We start from the raw sequence: 20,555 nt of genomic DNA, 5'->3' as shown, positions 1-20,555 counted from the left end.
CCTGCTGCGTAGGCAACTTATCTTCATTGTCAAGTCCCGAACTGACAGATCAAGTTTGAACCAATTTAAAATTTTTAAGACACATTACGAGGACCACATGGTGTCAATTTTTAAAGATTGCAATTCACATAGACAATTAATATGTTTGGATTATTCCAATTAATTATTGAGCCCTTGTTTTTTTTAGTAAAGACTTTCCATGAAAAACACTTGCCTTAGTTGGTAAGTACATGCAACTTATATTTTAGAAAGTACTATGTATCCGTTTTTTACTGTCGATTTGAAAGTTTTATTTATTGATGGGTGAATGTGAGCAGCTCTAGTAACTTATATTCTCAAAGACATATCCTAACCCGTGGTAATAATTGGAGCCGAAACATTCCAAACTTTTATTCATTTGAAAAACTGAAAGATTATTTTCCATAATAATAGCAATAATTCAAAAGAGAAGGACCATAAGTTGAAAAGAAAAGAGATAATAGCATGTGAGCTGCGGACCAAGCATTACTAGAGAGTTGGAAAAGCACTTGTTTGTCTAAATTAATAAAATTGGAAAAAGATAATAGCATGTGAATTGCGAGCAGACAGATGAGGCATTATTAAAATGAAAGCATGAGAAACGTGAGTTTAACATTCAAATGGGAACGGGAGAATCTCCATCTCACCACCGTGACCTAATCACCAACTTCATTCATGACGTAAGTAGCAACGTAACACTAGTCAATTCAATATGAATTTAAATTATTACTCATTTACTCCTATCAAACCATATTTCTTATAATCCTTATTTTTAAAAATCAATTTTGAATCTTTATATTTTTTATACTTAATTTATAACTATTATCTTAATTTTTCTCATTCGTATTCTTATTTTTTTTAATGCAATTAAAATTTAAAATAATTTTATGCTAATTAATTTATAATTTAAAACTCTCAGCCAATCTTCATTGGACAACAAATAAATGCACTTAGCCTTTTAGAAAGCTAAGCTTCTTAATCGTGCAAGGTGTGTTCGTTTGGCTAAGTCAGTTGTATCTGCTCTTCTTCTCTATCATATGCAGTTTTTTTGCTTATCCAACAATGTTTGTGATGAGATTTATCGTGTAGTTAGATCTTTTGTTTGGTCCCCCGATGGGGTTTCTTGTTTTGTGTACCTTGTCAATTGGTTAGTGGTTACTACTTCTTTTTTTTTTGGTCAACGTGGTTACTACTTCAAAGTCGACTGATAGGCTTGGACTACGAGACACAAGACTCCAGAATGCCTCTTTACGTGGGAAATTGATTTTGAAGTTGCTATCTCATGAAGATGCTTCTTAGGTTGATATATATTATTAGAGGTAAATTTATGAATATAATTGGAATGAAGATGTTCTTTGGTATCCCTTATAGTATAAATATTTGGAAGAGCCCGATGAAGGCGTGGGGTGTGCTCTTAGATGATTTTCCTTGGCAGTTAGGGGCTGGAAATTCTTCTTTCTCGTTCACTAATTTATCATGCCTTGAACCTCTCTTGGAACCTTTGTTGACTATGTTCATGTTTCTAATTTTGATTTGCATGTTAGAAATGTTTGAGATCATGGGAGTTGGCTTTTGGATAATCTTGTGACTCCCTTTCCTGTTGTGTTGTGACAACAACTCCTTTTTTCACGGCCTTTTGGTTATTGACGAGGAAGAAAGATGGTTTTGGAGGGACAACACGACTAGTGTGTATACTGCTCATTCTGCTTATAGTTGGGCTCTTCATGAGAGCGGTGGCTTCACTACTGACCCTAGCTACCTACATATATGAATTTGTGGCATCTTAAAATCCTGGAGAAAATGAAGCTTCTTCTCTAGTTTCTTCTTCAAGATTTCATCCCTACTAATGATCTAAGTCATGCTAGGGGTTTAACACCCTCGGATAATTGTCCTCGTTGCTTGAATCAGATTGAATCTGTTACAATGTTTGCGTGACTCCGCCCGAGAAAATTGGATCAGGTTTGGGGTGCCTTCGGATGTTGCGATATCCCACTCCATCCCGCGAGCTGGGGTTGGTGTTCTCATGCATCATAGCTTGTTAGAAATCACCGCGGGTTTAGGATCATTCGGTGGTTGCTTTGGCATTGGCGTAACAATGCCATTTTTGACACGCATGGATCGATTGAGTATGTGTTGTAGCAAGTAGCACTTATGGTGGAATATTATGATGATTTCTTAACCCCGCCTTCCGTCACACAACACCTTGTTCTAGCAACGTTCTTTGAATATTCTCGAGTTCTACTCAAGTTAAGCTCAACATTGATGGAAACTTCAATTTCCATAAGCATCAGATTGGCTATGATGGTCTAATATGTAACACTTGTGCAAATTGGTTAGGCAGTTTCTCTTGTTTCTCTGTGGGGTCATGTGCTCTTTTTGCAGAGATTTTGAACATCAAGCACAACCTTCTTTTAACCTGGGAGTCATGTTTCAGCATGTTGATTGCGAGAGTGACTCACTATATGCTATTGGAATGTCGGATGTTCCTCCGTTGATGTTACATCTAAGAGTTTTGTTGATGGATATTGTTGATATTTATACTCGTATGTGTCGTGTTTCCCTCCACCATATTTCGTGAGAGGCTAATAAGTGTACTGACAAACTTGCTTCGTTGGGCTTACGCTTGTCGTTTGCCCACCGAATCTGGTCTCTACCCCATGCAGAGCTTAGTCCTATTCTGGCTTTCTAACCAGCGTTGTTGTGCTGACGTAGTCTAGTTTATTATTTTCCCTTCTATTGTGTCATAAAAAATATATCATATTATATTTTTTCATTTTAATTTCAGCTTGCGAGAATACGTGCAAAGGCTTGGTGTGGAAATGGTCCTTACCAATTTAATTTTTTTAAAAGAAATACGAAAAGATGTAGAAGCCTATAACGAGAGACATGAAATTGAAAATGAAACTTTTTTAGGTTACAACATTATTACATGTCGTTATGGTTTATTCATAAATGTAAAATCATAATTGTCACAAGTTGATTACTTTTTAATCATATCAGTTCAAGTTTCAAACCTTAAAGAACCGAATAAATACAAACCTCCAAGTAAAGTATTTCGGCTAATATAAGGTGAAAATTATGACGACCTCTTCATCTCAGTCATAAATATAAATTCTAATAAAAAAATTTAAATTGCTTATCTCATTACATTTTATTTGTTTAATTCATAATATAAGATATTACTTTATCATATTGATATTGCATAGTCATTACATGTTAGACATTGGGGCTCCAGTTAGTTCTTCCCAAATGACCACTTAGGCTACTAATATTGTCTTGATCAGCTCAAATAACTTCACAAGTAAAGGATTGTGAACCTTTCGGCTAGGATAACCAAACACAACTCTCACTTTCCAACCAACAGGTCTATAACGTAAGACGAAATTGATAATAGATGGTGATGTCTAAAATATCAACAATGCAACCAACTAGCAAATGGTAAAATTAAAACTCCCATCATTGTTCACCCCAACCTCTATATATACATGTTAGATCACACTCAAAGCTTAGTATTATTCATAAATGTTTTCATATTGATCTACTAGACTTAAAGATTTTTTCTCTAATTCATTGCCGACTTGAGAGTAAAAGTACTTTGTGCATAGGCCTCTCCGGTTGTGGATTCTTAGGTAGCGTTTGTTGACGGAACGGAATAGGATAAAATAGAACGGAACAGGATGGAACAGAATAATAATGTTCTGTGTGTTCTGTTTGGTAACTCCAAGTCAATATACAACCCTCATGTTTTATATTTGATTGATGAAAACAAATTGAACTAAATTGAACATTTTATTTAAAAACCGTTTGTTATTGCTTACTTCATGAAATAATCACTTATTTCTTTAAAATAATTACTTATATATTGTTTAAGTTGTTTCAATATGCTATTGAAAAAAGCAGAAACCTAATTATTTATTTAAGCTATTTTAAGTGCGTTTGTTTAGATTAAAAAATATTGATTTTAACTATAATTTTTATTTTTATTTTTAGAGATTTTGAGACAAGTATAAAGTAGATTCGTGTTTGACTACTCTAATTAAAATCACTTTTTATTCATCTCCTCTCATCTATCATCATAAATTTTCATTATAAGTTAGAGCATCTAGAAATCGAATTTAGCTGAATTGTAAATGATGTTGGTTTTTGTTCTTGTAGAGAGAAAATGACAAGGGTGGTTGTGGCACATGAACACGTCGTGGTAGAGGGGGGTGGAGAAGGAGTGGCGTAGGGAAAAACCCTATGGAAAATATTGGATTACATGAAATAATGGCGTGAATTATAATTTATAGTACATATATATGGGTCGAAAGTGTAAAGAAATTAGTATTTATTTTAAATTAATGGCGACCTATTGTAACATAGCTAGTAAAAGAGGTTACTTAACCAGTTAACCTTGTACAAACTTTTCCTTGTGCATTAGGCGAATCCTCCAAACAACATTAATCTTTTTAATCTTACTTTAACGTTATCATACATCAACTAATTTCTACAAAAATAGTTTTAATTATTAATTAAATTTTCTCTCCTTTCAACCTGCATTTTAAAATTTTTAAAAAATAATTTGAAGTAAACATAAATTTAATGCAATAAACTAAATTAATCAAATTTTGTTTTCATCTTTCAATTTATTATATATGTTTTAAAAAATGATCTGAACACTTTCCTCTTGTAAATAAAAAATTATCTGAACTCTCCTATACCCTCATCATATTTTGAATGGCTACGGAGCAACACCCAATATGTTTTCACTGAAGTTCCTAAAAATCTTAAGATGTGTCCTGCTGCGTAGGCAACTTATCTTCATTGTCAAGTCCCGAACTGACAGATCAAGTTTGAACCAATTTAAAATTTTTAAGACACATTACGAGGACCACATGGTGTCAATTTTTAAAGATTGCAATTCACATAGACAATTAATATGTTTGGATTATTCCAATTAATTATTGAGCCCTTGTTTTTTTTAGTAAAGACTTTCCATGAAAAACACTTGTTGGTAAGTACATGCAACTTATATTTTAGAAAGTACTATGTATCCGTTTTTTACTGTCGATTTGAAGTTTTATTTATTGATGGGTGAATGTGAGCAGCTCTAGTAACTTATATTCTCAAAGACATATCCTAACCCGTGGTAATAATTGGAGCCGAAACATTCCAAACTTTTATTCATTTGAAAAACTGAAAGATTATTTTCCATAATAATAGCAATAATTCAAAAGAGAAGGACCATAAGTTGAAAAGAAAAGAGATAATAGCATGTGAGCTGCGGACCAAGCATTACTAGAGAGTTGGAAAAGCACTTGTTTGTCTAAATTAATAAATTGGAAAAAGATAATAGCATGTGAATTGCGAGCAGACAGATGAGGCATTATTAAAATGAAAGCATGAGAAACGTGAGTTTAACATTCAAATGGGAACGGGAGAATCTCCATCTCACCACCGTGACCTAATCACCAACTTCATTCATGACGTAAGTAGCAACGTAACACTAGTCAATTCAATATGAATTTAAATTATTACTCATTTACTCCTATCAAACCATATTTCTTATAATCCTTATTTTTTAAAAATCAATTTCGAATCTTTATATTTTTTATACTTAATTTATAACTATTATCTTAATTTTTCTCATTCGTATTCTTATTTTTTTTAATGCAATTAAAATTTAAAATAATTTTATGCTAATTAATTTATAATTTAAAACTCTCTGCCAATCTTCATTGGACAACAAATAAATGCACTTAGCTTTTTAGAAAGCTAAGCTTCTTAATCGTGCAAGGTGTATTCGTTTGGCTAAGTCAGTTGTATCTGCTCTTCTTCTCTATCATATGCAGTTTTTTTGGTTATCCAGCAATGTTTGTGATGAGATTTATCGTGTAGTTAGATCTTTTGTTTGGTCTCGCGATGGGGTTTCTTGTGGTGTGTACCTTGTCAACTGGTTAGTGGTTACTACTTCAAAGTCGACTGATGGGCTTGGACTACACAAGACTTCAGAATGCCTCTTTACGTGGGAAATTGATTTTGAAGTTGCTATCTAATGAAGATGCTTCTTAAGTTGATATATATTATTAGAGGTAAATTTATGAATATGATTGGAAATCTTTGGTATCCCTTATAGTTTAAATATTTGGAAGAGCCCGATGAAGGCGTGGGGTGTGCTCTTAGATGACTTCCCTTGGCAGTTAGGGGCTGGAAATTCTTCTTTCTCGTTCACTAATTTGTCATGCCTTGAACCTCTCTTGGAACCTTTGTTAACTATGTTCATGTTTCTAATTTTGATTTGCATGTTAGAAATGTTTGAGATCATGGGAGTTGGCTTTTGGATAATCTTGTGACTCCCATTCCTGTTGTGTTGTGACAACAACTCCTTTTTCACGGCCTTTTGGTTATTGACGAGGAAGAAATGTGGTTTTGGAGGGACAACACAACTAGTGTGTATACTGCTCATTCTGCTTATAGTTGGGCTCTTCATGAGAGCGGTGGCTTCACTACTAACCCTAGCTACCTATATGAATTTGTGGCATCTTAAAATCCTGGAGAAAATGAAGCTTTTTCCTCCCTACTAATGATCTAAGTCATGCTAGGGGTTTAACACCCTCGAATAATTGTCCTCGTTGCTTGAATCAGATTGAATCTGTTACACTGTTTGCGTGATTCCGCCCGAGACATTTGGATCAGGTTTGGGATGCCTTCGGATGTTGCGATATCCCACTCCATCTCGCGAGCTGGGGTTGGTGTTCTCATGCATCATAGCTTGTTAGAAACCACCGCAGGTTTAGGATCATTCAGTGGTTGCTTTGGCATTGGCGTAACAATGCCATTTTTGACACGCATGGATCGATTGAGTATGTGTTGTAGCAAGTAGCACTTATGGTGGAATATTATGATGATTTCTTATCCCCGCCTTCCATCACACAACACCTTGTTCTAGCAACGTTCTTTGAATATTCTTGAGTTCTACTCAAGTTAAGCTCAACATTGATGGAAACTTCATTTTCCATAAGCATCAGATTGGCTATGATGGCCTAACATGTAACACTTGTGCAAATTGGTTAGGCAGTTTCTCTTGTTTCTCTGTGGGGTTATGTGCTCTTTTTGCGGAGATTTTGGCCATCAAGCACAACCTTCTTTTAACCTGGGACTCATGTTTCGGCATGTTGATTGCGAGAGTGACTCACTAAATGCTATTGGAATGTCGGATGGTCCTCCGTTGATGTTACATTTGAGAATTTTGTTGATGGATATTGTTGATATTTATACTCATATGTGTCGTGTTTCTCTCCACCATATTTCATGAGAGGCTAATAAGTGTACTGACAAACTTGCTTCGTTGGGCTTACCCTTGTCATTTGCCCACCGAATCTGGTCTCTACCCCATGCAGAGCTTAGTCCTCTTCTTGCTTTCTGACCAGCGTTGTTGTGCTGACGTAGTCTAATTTATTATTTTCCCTTCCATTGTGTCATAAAAAATATATCATATTATATTTTTTTCATTTTAATTTCAGCTTGCGAGAATACGTGCAAAGGCTTGGTGTGGAAATGGTAAAGCTCTAGACCATCCTTACCAATTTAAATTTTTTAAAAGAAATACGAAAAGATGTAGAAGCCTATAACGAGAGACATGAAATTGAAAATGAAACTTTTTTAGGTTACAACATTATTACATGTCGTTATGGTTTATTCATAAATGTAAAATCATAATTGTCACAAGATGATTACCTTTTAATCATATCAGTTCAAGTTTCAAAACTTAAAGAACCGAATAAATACAAACCTCCAAGTAAAGTATTTCGGCTAATATAAGGTGAAAATTATGACGACCTCTTCATCTCAGTCATAAATATAAATTCTAATAAAAAAAATTTAAATTGCTTATCTCATTAAATTTTATTTGTTTACTTCATAATATTAGATATTACTTTATCATTTTGATATTGCATAGTCATTTCATGTTAGACATTGGGGCTCAAGTTAGTTCTGCCCAAATGACCACTTAGGCTACTAATATTGTCTTGATCGGCTCAAATAACTTGACAAGTAAAGGATTGTGAACCTTTCGGCTAGGATAACCAAACATAACTCTCACTTTCCAACCAACAGGTCTATAACGTAAGACGAAATTGATAAAATAGATGGTGATGTCTAAAATATCAACAATGCAGCCAACTAGCAAATGGTAAAAACTCTCATCATTGTTCACCCCAACCTCTATATATACATGTTAGATCACACTCAACCTCTAGACTTAGATATTTTTTCTCTAATTCATTGCCGACTTGAGAGTAAAAGTACTTTGTGCATACGTCTCTCCGGTTGTAGATTCTTAGGTAGCGTTTGGTGACGGAACGGAACAGGACATAACAGAACGGAACGAGACAGAACAGGATGGAACAGAACAATAATGTTCTGTGTGTTGTGCTTGGTAACTCCAAGTCAATAGAACATAATCATATTTTTAATTACATATATAACCCCGCATGATTTATATTTGATTGATAAAAATAAATTGAACTCAATTGAACATTTTGCATAAAAACCGTTTGTTATTGAAGGTATGAAAAACACTAGAAATGGGGGGTTTGAATAGGGTTTTTATCTTTTAGAAATTTCCCTCTAAGATTAAGAATAATCTTTTCGGTCTAAAGATCACGAGGTGCAAGAGATAAGGGAAAGAGAAAAGCACACAATGATTTTATCCTAGTTCACTTGATAAATCACTCAAGCTAATCCAGTCCACCCGTTAAGGTGATTTCTTCCTTCTTAGAATGAAGGCAATTCACTATTCAATGATTGTTACAACTGCACTAGCAACCTTGCTCAGTGACTAACAATACAATGAACTAGCAACACTAAGACAACCTTGCCTTAGTCTTGTCAAGAATACTGACCTCACCGGTCTCTCAAGGAACTACAAACAAAGTTTGTGAACGAGTTTGGTTTACAAAGAGATGCTTCTAAAAAAGCAGACATAAACACAATAAGAACAATGAAGAAATATTGCTAAGGTATTCACTGAAAGTATTTCACGTGTATGCACAACGTTTCTTAGCTGATTTCTTCTATCTTCAGCCTTTAAATACTCCAAGGTTTAGAGTGTGTATCTGTTGGATGAATCTGTCAGTTGGATGGCAGTTCTGGAATTTCCAGATCCTGCTATGGCTGAACGTCGTAGGTAAGGCAGTCAGAATAGTACATTAGCTTTTGTACGAATGACAGTGACATTGCCTTAGCCTAGTTGACACTTGATCTTGGGCGTCGCTTCATGTTGAAACTTGTGAAGCTTGTGTGACCAGAGTCAGAAGGAAGCTTGGATCCTCTGACCTTCAGAACTTTTGCTTCTGGACCGTTCATCAGAACATCTGATCTTCAGAGCATGAAGTGCTTCTGGTCTTGAGAGCCAGCTTTCTCTTGAACTTTAGAGCTTCCAAGTCTTCAGCTTCTGGACCGTTCCTCAGAACATCTGATGTTCAGAACTTCAGAGCTTGGGTCTTTCAGAGTCCACATCAGAGCTTTAATCTTTAGAGCGTCTGAAGATTTTGCTACCGTTCAGAAGAACGTAGTTAAATGCAGAAGCGTTGTGCTGATTACTCTTGGTCTTCAACCTCTGATTAATATATCGTCTTTGAATTATAGTCAGAGCCTGTTTGTCACAACTTAAGAAGACAAACGTTAGAGTACCACAATTGTTCATAGATAATATAAACTTTTTATCATCAAAGCATAGAGTTATACCACCTGACCAAATCTTGGTCTTACAATCTTCCCCTTTTGGATGATGACAAAACCAAATATTTTGATCAACAATTCTTAAACAATAAACTGAATACACTCAAAGTTTAAGGTATCAGAGTTAAACTTATCCTGTTGTGTATAGTTTATTTAGCTCCTTCTGAATCCAAGTAATGAGCTTGATTCTGAGCTAAGCTCCCCCTAAATCTATGACTTAATGAAAACGTTAGAGTAGTCTAGATTCTGAGCTTAAAAGAATAAATGATCAAAGTGATGTATCAATCAGAGTCAATCATTTAATGGATAGTATGACATTGTATATCAGAGCATAGAGGAAATCGGAGCATATAATCACTTTAGAAGAAGTGAAATGTATTCCTTGCTAGTGCCTCATGAAAGATCTATAGTCATAACGATATGTAACTTTAAATTCTCCAAAAGAAAAAAAAATAACACAAAAACTGTGGTTGTACTCCCCCTTTTTGTCATAAGCAAAAAGATCATGGGTGTGAAAAACTTAGCATTGAAGTGCAGAGCACTCCCCCTCAGAAGGACTAAGTTCACAAAAGAAATAAGGAGAATAAGATAAATAATATTCACAGAAAATAAAGAGTAAATGAGGCGAAGAACACCAGCCAGAGAAGAATCAACGTTTATCACCGACCAAGAGAATTTAAGACATTCAAGGATAATCTTGGTAACGGTGTCTTGGGAAGGTGTTTCAATGATAAATGCTAGCAAGCATTCCTGAAGTATAAGTAGAAGGGCTTCCTGAGTTAAAATGCATACTCAAAAAGAATCAGCATGGCAAATATTGAGAGAGCTCTTAAGGAGTTGAGAGAAAGGTCCTTTGAGCAGAATATGTATGTTGCTCTACACTACAGATCACAACTGTGAGTAGCATCCGCCAGCTGGTCTGTCGGTTGCTTGGAATGGATCTAGATCCAGTTCTGGATGCAACTCTTCGCATCTTTCTGGATTTCGTGGAGGAGCTGGGCGAGCTCTTCCGAGAGGAGGCGGAAATCACCATGATGATTGGTGGTTGGGAAAGCTGCCTAAACCTTAGTTTTAGGAACTCTCTTTTCTTTCTCCTTCTTTTTCTCTTATTATTATGTTATCTTTTTAACTTTGCGTTTAATCAATTTATCTTGTTGATTTTCCTCTTCTATGCGTTACTTATTATTTTACTTGCATATGCATTAACTAACAAACAAACATTTTTATTAAAAAACCTCATTCATTCATTCATATTTGGCATTACACTTAAAAAGGAGGATTTTTCCTCAAAGACCTACACTGCCTACGCTTCTCCACCTTCTCAAGCTCCAGCTGATGCTGCTTGTACTCCAGCTGGACCAAGCTCTGGCGTACCTCCTGCTTCTCAGGACCCTCTGCCATGGCTTGAAGTGTAGACTCCACCGCACGTATCTCAACATAGTTTTCCAGCTCCCGCTGGAAAAGGCCTTGAAGTTCCTCGACAAACCCAAGGAACCCTCTGAGAGTCGCGTCCATCTCTAGACTCAGACCCATTCCTAACAACTGATTCATCAGTTGGTAGATGCTTGGATCATCTAGGTGCCTGACATTGAAGAACAAATCTTCTTCAAATGCTTTCCTCCTAAGCTCACTGATGCAATACTCAACGGAAGCCATTGTCGTATGTATTACAAGATGAAGATGCTCTGTGAAGACTGTTATGGGTTACAATGCTATTTATACACCAAGATCAGTCTCCAGAAGTTAATGCTGTTGCAGTTTCTCGAGGTGATTACACTGGAAACTGATGCACGTCTTAAACCTCCTGGTCGGTGGTAAACGCTCTTGTCATTTAATTTTCTTCATCTGCATCAATCAATTATTTTCTTAATTAACCTCATCATCTAGTTATCTTTTTCTCCTTTTTTAACTTAGACCTTCTCTAAGGGGGAGTACCTTGTACTTCAAACTAAGTTTTTCACACCCCATTCTTTTTGCTTATGACAAAAAGGGGGAGTACTACCAGTTTTTGATGTGTAAGCTATGTTAGTGTGATTTCTTTTCTTTTGGAGAATTAAGTGATCCATTTTTATGACCATAGATCTGTCAGTGGGGCACTAGCAAGGAATACATTTTCACTTCGTCAGAAGTGATCGTATGCTTAAATCGGTTGACTCTGATACTTTTCCTTGTTTGATTCTGATTATTCATGCGCTCTGATAATCCTATATATATATATATGAATCTGACTGATATAACGAATGATGACCTTCATTTTAGCTCAGAATCAAGCTGTGACTTGGATTCAGGACGACAAAATAAACCATACGTCTCAGGATAAGTTTACCTCTGATACCCTAAACTCTTAGTGTATTCAGTTTATTGTTTAAGAATTGTTCATCAAAATACTTGGTTTTGTCATCATCAAAAAGGGGGAGATTGTAAGACCAAGGTTTGGTCATGTAGTACAACTCTATGTTTTGATGATTACATGTTAACTATTGTGTATGAAAAATTGTGGTACTCTAACATTGTTTTCTGAGTGTTTATATGACAGGCTCTGACTCTGGTCAATACTCACAACTATCAGAAGCATTTAGCCCAAAGAGTAACCAACGCAACGCTTTCGCACTCACTATGTTCTGATTGAACAATAGTATATGCTTCAGAAGTTCTGAAGATGATAAGCTCTGATATGGATTCAGATCACTTAAAGTTCTGAAAACCAGAAGCTCTGAAGGTCCAGAGGCTCTGAAGGTCCATAAGTTCTAAAGGTTCAAAAGCTGAGAAGTGAAGATTCTGAAGTCCAAGAGTAAGCTGGCTCTGAAGACCAAGTACTTCCAACTCTGATGTCCAGAAGCAGAAGATACGAAGGTCAGAGGATCCAAGCTTCCCTCTGACTCTGATCACCAAGCTTCACAAGTTCCAACATGAAACGTCGCCTGATCAGAAGTCAATTAGGATAAGGCTCACGTCGCTATCCAAGTACAAAAGCAATTGTACTATCCTGACGACCTTACCTAAGATATTCAGCCACAGCAGAATCTGGAAGTTACAGATCTGCCCTCCAACGGTAGCATTTAAAACAATGGATACAACCCTAATCCTTGGAGTATAAATATAGGCTGAAGTTGGAAGAAGACGCTAAGAAACTTTGTGCAAGCTCAAGCAACCATTCAAATATTCTCTTAGCAATCTTTCTTCAAACGTTCTTATTGTGTTTACCTTAGCTTTCTTAGAAGCACTCTTTGTAAACCCAGAACCTTCAAACAATTAGTTTGTTTTCCTTAAGGGGCCAAGTTTGGTCAGCTCCTTGAGAAGACTAAGAGAGTGAATCTTAGTGTTTTCTAGTTCATTGTATTGTTAGTCACTGAGCAGGTTGCTAGTGCAGTTGTAACAAACATTGAATAGTGGATTGCCTTCATTCTAAGAAGGAAGAAATCACCTTAATGGGTGGACTGGATTAGCTTGAACGATTATCAAGTGAAACAGGATAAAATACTTATGTGCTTCTCTTCATCTCTTATCTTTGCACCTTGTGTTATTTATTCGAGAGATTTGTCAAAATCTCAAGAGGGAAAAGTTTTTAGTTGAAAACGCTATTCAAACCCCCCTTCTATCGTTTTTCATATCTTCACTTTTCTGACGTGAAGGTTCAGGAGTTTTGGCAGCTTCTTCTGATGCATTTGCTTCTGGATTAACATCCTCTGAATCTTTGTCTTCTTCTGAAATGGTTATGCTCATATCTGCAAACTTTTCAGCTAGCTTTGACTTGTCAGAGTCAAGCTTGTCATCAAATCTAACATGTATAGATTCTTCAATAGTTCTAGATTCAATATTGTAAACTCTAAAACCTTTAGAACGTTCAGAATATCCTAGCAAATAACATTTCGCAGACTTAGAATCAAACTTATGCAATCTATCTTTAGTATTTAACATATAACACACAACCAAAAAGATGAAAGTAGGAAATGTTGGGCTTTATATTCTTCCACAATTCATAAGGAGTCTTATTCAGAATTGGTCTTATGGAGATTCTGTTCTGAATATAACACGCTGTGTTTACTGCCTCGGCCCAGAAGTGCTTTGCCATATTAGTTTCTTGCATCATGGTTCTAGCCATCTCTTGGAGAGTTCTGTTCTTTCTTTCTACAACGCCATTCTGCTGAGGAGTTCTAGGACAAGAGAAATCATGAGATATCCCATAGGTATCAAATATTTTCTCAAACTCCTCATTCTCAAACTCTCCACCATGATCACTTCTCACTTAGACGATTCTACTAGATTTCTCATTCTGCACTTGGGCAACAAAGGTAGAGAACACAGAATGCGACTCATTCTTGTGTCTTAAGAATATTACCCATGTCCAGCGGCTATAGTCGTCAACGATGATCATCCCATATTTCTTGCCACCTATAGACTCAGTTTTCACGGGTCCAAATAGGTCAATATGCAAAAGTTCCAACGGCCTTGTGGTGGAAACAATATTCTTTGCCTTGAAAGGGACTTTTGTAAATTTTCCTTTCTGAAATGCTTCACAAAGAGCATCTGAAGAATACTACAGAGTGGGTAAGCCCCTGACAAGGTCAAGCTTACTTAGCTGAGAGATCTTTCTCATACTAGCATGCCCTAACCATCTATGCCATACCCATTGCTCTTCATTAACAGAAAAAAGACACTTTACTTTATGATTTTCCAACTCAGATAATCTGATCTTATAAATGTTGTTCCGCCTCTTGTTGTAAAACAGAACAGAGCCATCAATCTGACTTACAACCCTGCAAGACTTTTGATTGAAAATAATGTCATAACCCTTGTCAGCTAATTGACTTATTGACAATAAATTATGCATTAAACCGTCCACTAATAGAACATTATCAATGCATGAACCCTTACCGACACCTATGGTTCCAGAACCAACAATCTTACCCTTCTCGTTGCCTCCAAAACCAACTTGACCTCCAGGATACCATGATTGGAGTCTCAGTGGAGCTATCAAGGATATCTGCAACATATACGATCTTTTCCTTAGGTACCCACTTTCTGGGTCCTTTCTTCTTCCTTTCAGGTATAGTGGTTCCAATAGGAACAAAATGTTCATACAGAGATTTAGGTTTAGGCATAGGAGGCTCATTTCTACTGGGTCTAGAATAGTCAATACCATTCATTCCATTTCTGCTAACGTCATAGATCATTGAAGCCATTAAACTTCTATCTACGCTTTTAGCTAGGAACCTCTGAAAAGATTTTTCATATTTGGTTTCATTCTTATCATCAGAAGTATTGGATATAATAATTTCTTCTAACTTGGAAATTTGATTTTTAAGAACAGAGTTGGAATTAACTAGAGAGAAATTGTTTTCATTTAACTCAGAAATTGTTTTCGCATGTTTAGCAGATATATCAGAAGCATCAAGAAAATCATTTTTCAACCTTTTATGCTTAGTCAGAAGCAAATCATGTTTACTCATAATTTCAGCTAAGGCAGATTTTAGTTCAGATAAAGAGAAGGATGCGAATTCCTCATTTTCATCTTCAGAGTCTGACTCAGCCTCTGATGCTGGATCTGATTCAGCTTTTGACTCCGCTTCTTTGTCTTTGACAATAGCCATGAGTCCTTCAACAACTTCGCCATCAGAGTCTACTTCTTCTACATTTGAATCATTAAGAGTTACCATGAGACCTTTTCTAGCCTTGACATTCTTCTTAGACTTCTTGTCTTTCTTCAGCTTAGGACAATCACTCTTGTAATGTCCTGTCTCCTTGCATTCAAAGCATGTAACATCTTTTGGTGATGACTTGCGTTGACCAGATGAAGACTCTTGTTTTCCTTTGACTCTTGATGAACCTTTGTATTTGTTTTGTCTGTGCTTCCAAAGGTGATTGATTCTCTTTGAAATCAGTGAGAGCTCATCTTCATCAGAATCCTCTGACAATTCTTCTGAAACTTGTTCAGCTTGAAGCGCCTTGGCTTTCTCAGACTTCACCTTCAAGGCTATGGATCTTTGCTTCCTCTAAGCAACATGATCAACATGATCTATCTCATGACTCTTCATAATGCTGATGAGTTCTTCTAAGCTCATCTTTTTGATGTCTTTAGACAGCTTCAGGGATGTCATCAAAGGCATCCACTTCTCAGGAAGACCACTGAGAATTCTCTTTACATGATCAGTATTGGTGTAGCCTTTGTCAAGTATTCTGATTCCAGAGATGATCATCTGAAATCTGGAGAACATGGCATCTACTGTTTCATCAGGTTCCATCATAAATGCTTCATACTTTTTGATCAAGGACAATGCCTTTGTCCCCTTGACATCTGCATTTCCTTCATGAGACATCTTCAAGGAATCGAAGATAGCCTTGGCAGAATCACGGTCTGTGATCTTCTCATATTCTTCATATGAGATAGCACTCAGCAAGATAGTTCTTGCTCTGTGATGATCTTTGTACATTTTCTTTTGAGCTTCAGTCATCTTGTCTCTTGGAATCTTCTCTCCATCTTCATCAACAGGGCGAGTGTAGCCATCAATAATGTGATCCCAGAGATCAGCATCAAATCCAAGAAAGAAACTTTCGATTCTATCTTTCCAGTAATCAAACTTTTCTCCGTCAAAGATAGGTGGGTTAGCACTGTAATGATCTCTTTGAGCATCGCTGGTGGTGGTAGCCATTGAGTTTTTCACACCGGTCCGGATCTCTGAACACTGTTAAGTGTGGTAATCAGAACTTACGCTCTGATACCAATTGAAGGTATGAAAAACACTAGAAAAGGGGGTTTGAATAGGGTTTTTAGCTTTTAGAAATTTCCCTCTAAGATTAAGAATAATCTTTTCGGACTAAAAGATCACGAGGTTCAAGAGATAAGGGAAAGAGAAAAGCACACAATGATTTTATCCTGGTTCACTTGATAAATCACTCAAGCTAATCTAATCCACCCATTTAGGTGATTTCTTCCTTCTTAGAATGAAGGCAATTCACTATTCAATGAATGTTACAACTGCACTAGCAACCTTGCTCAGTGGCTAACAATACAATGAACTAGCAGAACTAAGACAACCTTGCCTTAGTCTTCTCAAGAATACTGACCTCACTGGTCTCTCAAGGAACTACAAACAAAGTTTGTGGAAGAGTTTGGTTTACAAAGAGATGCTTCTAAACAAGCAGACGTAAACACAATAAGAACAATGAAGAAATATTGCTAAGGTATTCGCTGAAAGTATTTCACGTGTATGCACAAAGTTTCTTAGCTGATTTCTTCTATCTTCAGCCTTTAAATACTCCAAGGTTTAGAGTGTGTATCCGTTGGATGAATCTGTCCGTTGGAGGGCAGTTCTGAAATTTCCAGAGCCTGCTATGGCTGAACGTCGTAGGTAAGGCAGTCAGAATAGTACGTTAGCTTTTGTACGAATGACAGTGACATTGCCTTAGCCTAGTTGACTCTTGATCTTGGGCGTCGCTTCATGTTGGAACTTGTGAAGCTTGTGTGACCAGAGTCAGAAGGAAGCTTGGATCCTCTGACCTTCAGAACTTCTGCTTCTGGACCGTTCATCAGAACATCTGGCCTTCAAAGCATGAAGTGCTTCTGGCCTTGAGGGCCAGCTTGCTCTTGAACTTTAGAGCTTCAAAGTCTTCAGCTTCTGGACCGTTCCTCAGAACATCTGGTCTTCAGAACTTCAGAGCTTGGATCTTTCAGAGTCCACATCAGCGCTTTAATCTTCAAAGCGTTTGAAGAGTTTGCTACCGTTCAGAAGAACGTAGTTAAATGCAGAAGCGTTGTGCTGGTTACTCTTGGTCTTCAACCTCTGATTAATATATCGTCTTTGAATTATAGTCAGAGTCTGTTTGTCACAACTTAAGAAGACAAACGTTAGAGTACCACAAGTGTTCATACATAATAATAAACTTGTTATTATCAAAACATAGAGTTGTACCACCTGACCAAATCTTGGTCTTACAGTTATTGCTTACTTCATGAAATAATCACTTATATATTGTTTAAGTTGTTTCAGTATGCCATTGAAAAAAGCAGAAACCTAATTATTTATTTAAGCTATTTTAAGTGTGTTTTTTTAGATTAAAAAATATTGATTTTTAACTATAATTTTTATTTTTATTTTTAGAGATTTTGAGACAAGCATAAAGTTGATTCGTGTTTGATTACTCTAATTAAAATCACTTTTTTTTCATCTCCTCTCATCTATCATCATAGATTTTCATTATAAGTTAAAGTAACTTTCAAATAATCTGTTTTCAGCTTCAGCTGAAACAAACACAAAAAGTGATTTTTTGATTTTAAAAGTGATTTTTTGATTAAAAGGTGATTTTTCCAAAATAAGTTGAATCAAACGCACTCTAATTGACTCGTTTATCATTGCTTACAAAAAATGATTTTACTTTTGAAAAAATAATTGATTTTATTTTAATTAAGTTGATTCGTGTTTGACTACTCTAATTAAAATCACTTTTTTTTATCTCCTCTCATCTATCATCATAGATTTTCATGATAAGCTAAAGTAACTGTTTCAAATAATCTGCTTTCAGCTTCAGCTGAAACAAACACAAAAAGTGATTTTTTGATTTAAAAGTGATTTTTTTTTCCAAAATAATTTGAATCAAACGCACTCTAATTGGCTCGTTTATCATTGCTTACAAAAACTGATTTTACTTTTGAAAAAATAATTAATTTTATTTTAGGTGATTTTTTTGAAAAAGTACATTTTCATTTAACTTTGTCTACAAATGTAATAAGTGCTTTCAATTTTAGAAGTGATTTTAAACTTTTTAGATACATAAAATTTCAAATATAAATTGGGGGTATTTTTGAACTTGCAAAAGTTTTAAGAGAGTGTTCCGTTCCGTTCCCTTCCGTTCCACCCTTTTCCAGGGGAACAAAGTGTCCTGTTCCTGGAGCCTTTTGTCTCGTTCCGTTTCATCTTAAAAATATGACAAACACAGAACGAAACCCATGTGTCTCGTTCCGTTCCCTTCTCATCTGTCTACTAAACGCTTCCTTAATGCACCACCAAGAGAGTTGGGACGCTCAAAAGAAATAAACAAAAAACAGAGAGAGAAAAACGTCACCTGCGGTTAGGGCCGACCCTAGTCCTGTGCAGGCAGACCCACAACCCAGGACCTCTAAAAAAAAAGACCCTCAATTTTTTGTTTGTTTGGCACTTTGGCCCACTAACTCACTTTGGCAGACCCACAAACGGATTTTTTTTTTGTTTGGCACTTTGGCCCACTAATCCATTTACCCACCCATTTTAAACCCTAGTACTATTTTTAATTAGAAACAGTGAAATTTAAACGGTGAATGAAACACTCAAACTGAAACGTCAAGAGGACTGAAACGTGAAGAGCACAGAGCACTGAAATGTCAAAAAGACGACTTGAGTCACCCACTACCGGTCCGTCGCTGCTTCAACCGCGCGTCCGCGCCCCTGGCCGTCGGCGCCTCTGCTTGCCTGCTTCGTTTTGCTTCTGCAGTTCTGCTTCGTTTTTCTTTTTGCTTCAAGGTACTGACGTAGGAGATAATTTATCTCCTCCTTCATCCCTCAACTCTGATACCCTTCTTCTCTCTTCAATTTCTTATTTTCTTTTTGGATATTATTGACTAGAATATGACGTTTTGTTTATGTTAGTCACATATTTTTAAAGTTTTTGATGTTATTTATAATTTAAATGGATAATGTTCTTTAAAAAAATTTATTAGAATTCCATTTTTATTATTTGCCCAGACCTCCAAAATGTCGGGACCGACCCTGCCTGTGATATCGAGTTATGATACGTTATTAATTTACTTTCTCTCACATTTCATTTTCACTTAACTCTCACATTTCATTTTCACTTATTTTATCTTCTTGTATCTCTATTTTTTACTATCACACTACTTATCATATCATTTATCTCTTCCTTTCTCTTTCAACGAGGTAGAGGTGGAGAAGTGTTAAAAAACATTTTGTTTATATTCATACAAGAATGACACATCAAAATGCCAAAATTTATGGAAAGATTGAGAATGGTTGTTAAGCGTTTTGCACGTGAATGGACGACACGTGTGGTTATATGCGGGTAATGGGGTAATTCACTATACTAGCTTTATCCAAAACACCATTCATTTGAGGGGAAAATAAAACAAATAGTGTACTGAATTGGGATAGACAACTGTTGGTGGTGGGTAAAAATTTGTCAGAACACGGTATGGAAAAAAGAAAAAAAGTAAAGGATGGAAAGAGGAAAGTGAGAGGTACATATTCTCATTTGAAAAAGAAAAATGAAGAAGCTAGCTAGAAAAATAAAAAACACTAAACTGCAAAACGATAAAAAATAAAACTATGTACTAAAATAAAAAAATAAAAAATAAAAATGAGGACACTCACCTTTATGGTTGACAAAAGTAGAATTCGTGTCAACATGACATTAATTCCAAAGTTATGTATAGATTATTAAGAATTTTGAGCAAGGTTGTTTATAAATTAAACTTTAATTATTTTCCGATGTAGCAAAAAAAAAAATAAATTAAACTTTAATGTATAGAAATTGTATAACTTAAAAGACGGCACAAGCGGTTACACTTGGCGGTCAATTTTACCGCTAAAATGAATGTTTGCGTTAGTCTACAGACAATTAAACTTGTCGATAAGTTACGTGCTTTTGTTTCTCGCTAAGTTACTGACAACACATAACGGCAATGTTTTTTGAGGAAAATTGCTTGTTGTAAAGTGCGTAATTACCAACAACCTTAAAGCTGTCGGTAATACCGTATTTTCTTGTAGTTCTACCTCTCACTGCCTTACTCCAATGTGAGACTTCTGAGGTCAACATTTCTGTATCCC

This window comes from Lotus japonicus, chromosome 5 (genome assembly GCF_012489685.1).
Source record: "Lotus japonicus ecotype B-129 chromosome 5, LjGifu_v1.2".
NCBI lineage: Eukaryota > Viridiplantae > Streptophyta > Magnoliopsida > Fabales > Fabaceae > Lotus > Lotus japonicus.
The sequence above is the reverse complement of the archived record's forward strand: the minus strand, read 5'-3'. Positions refer to the sequence as shown.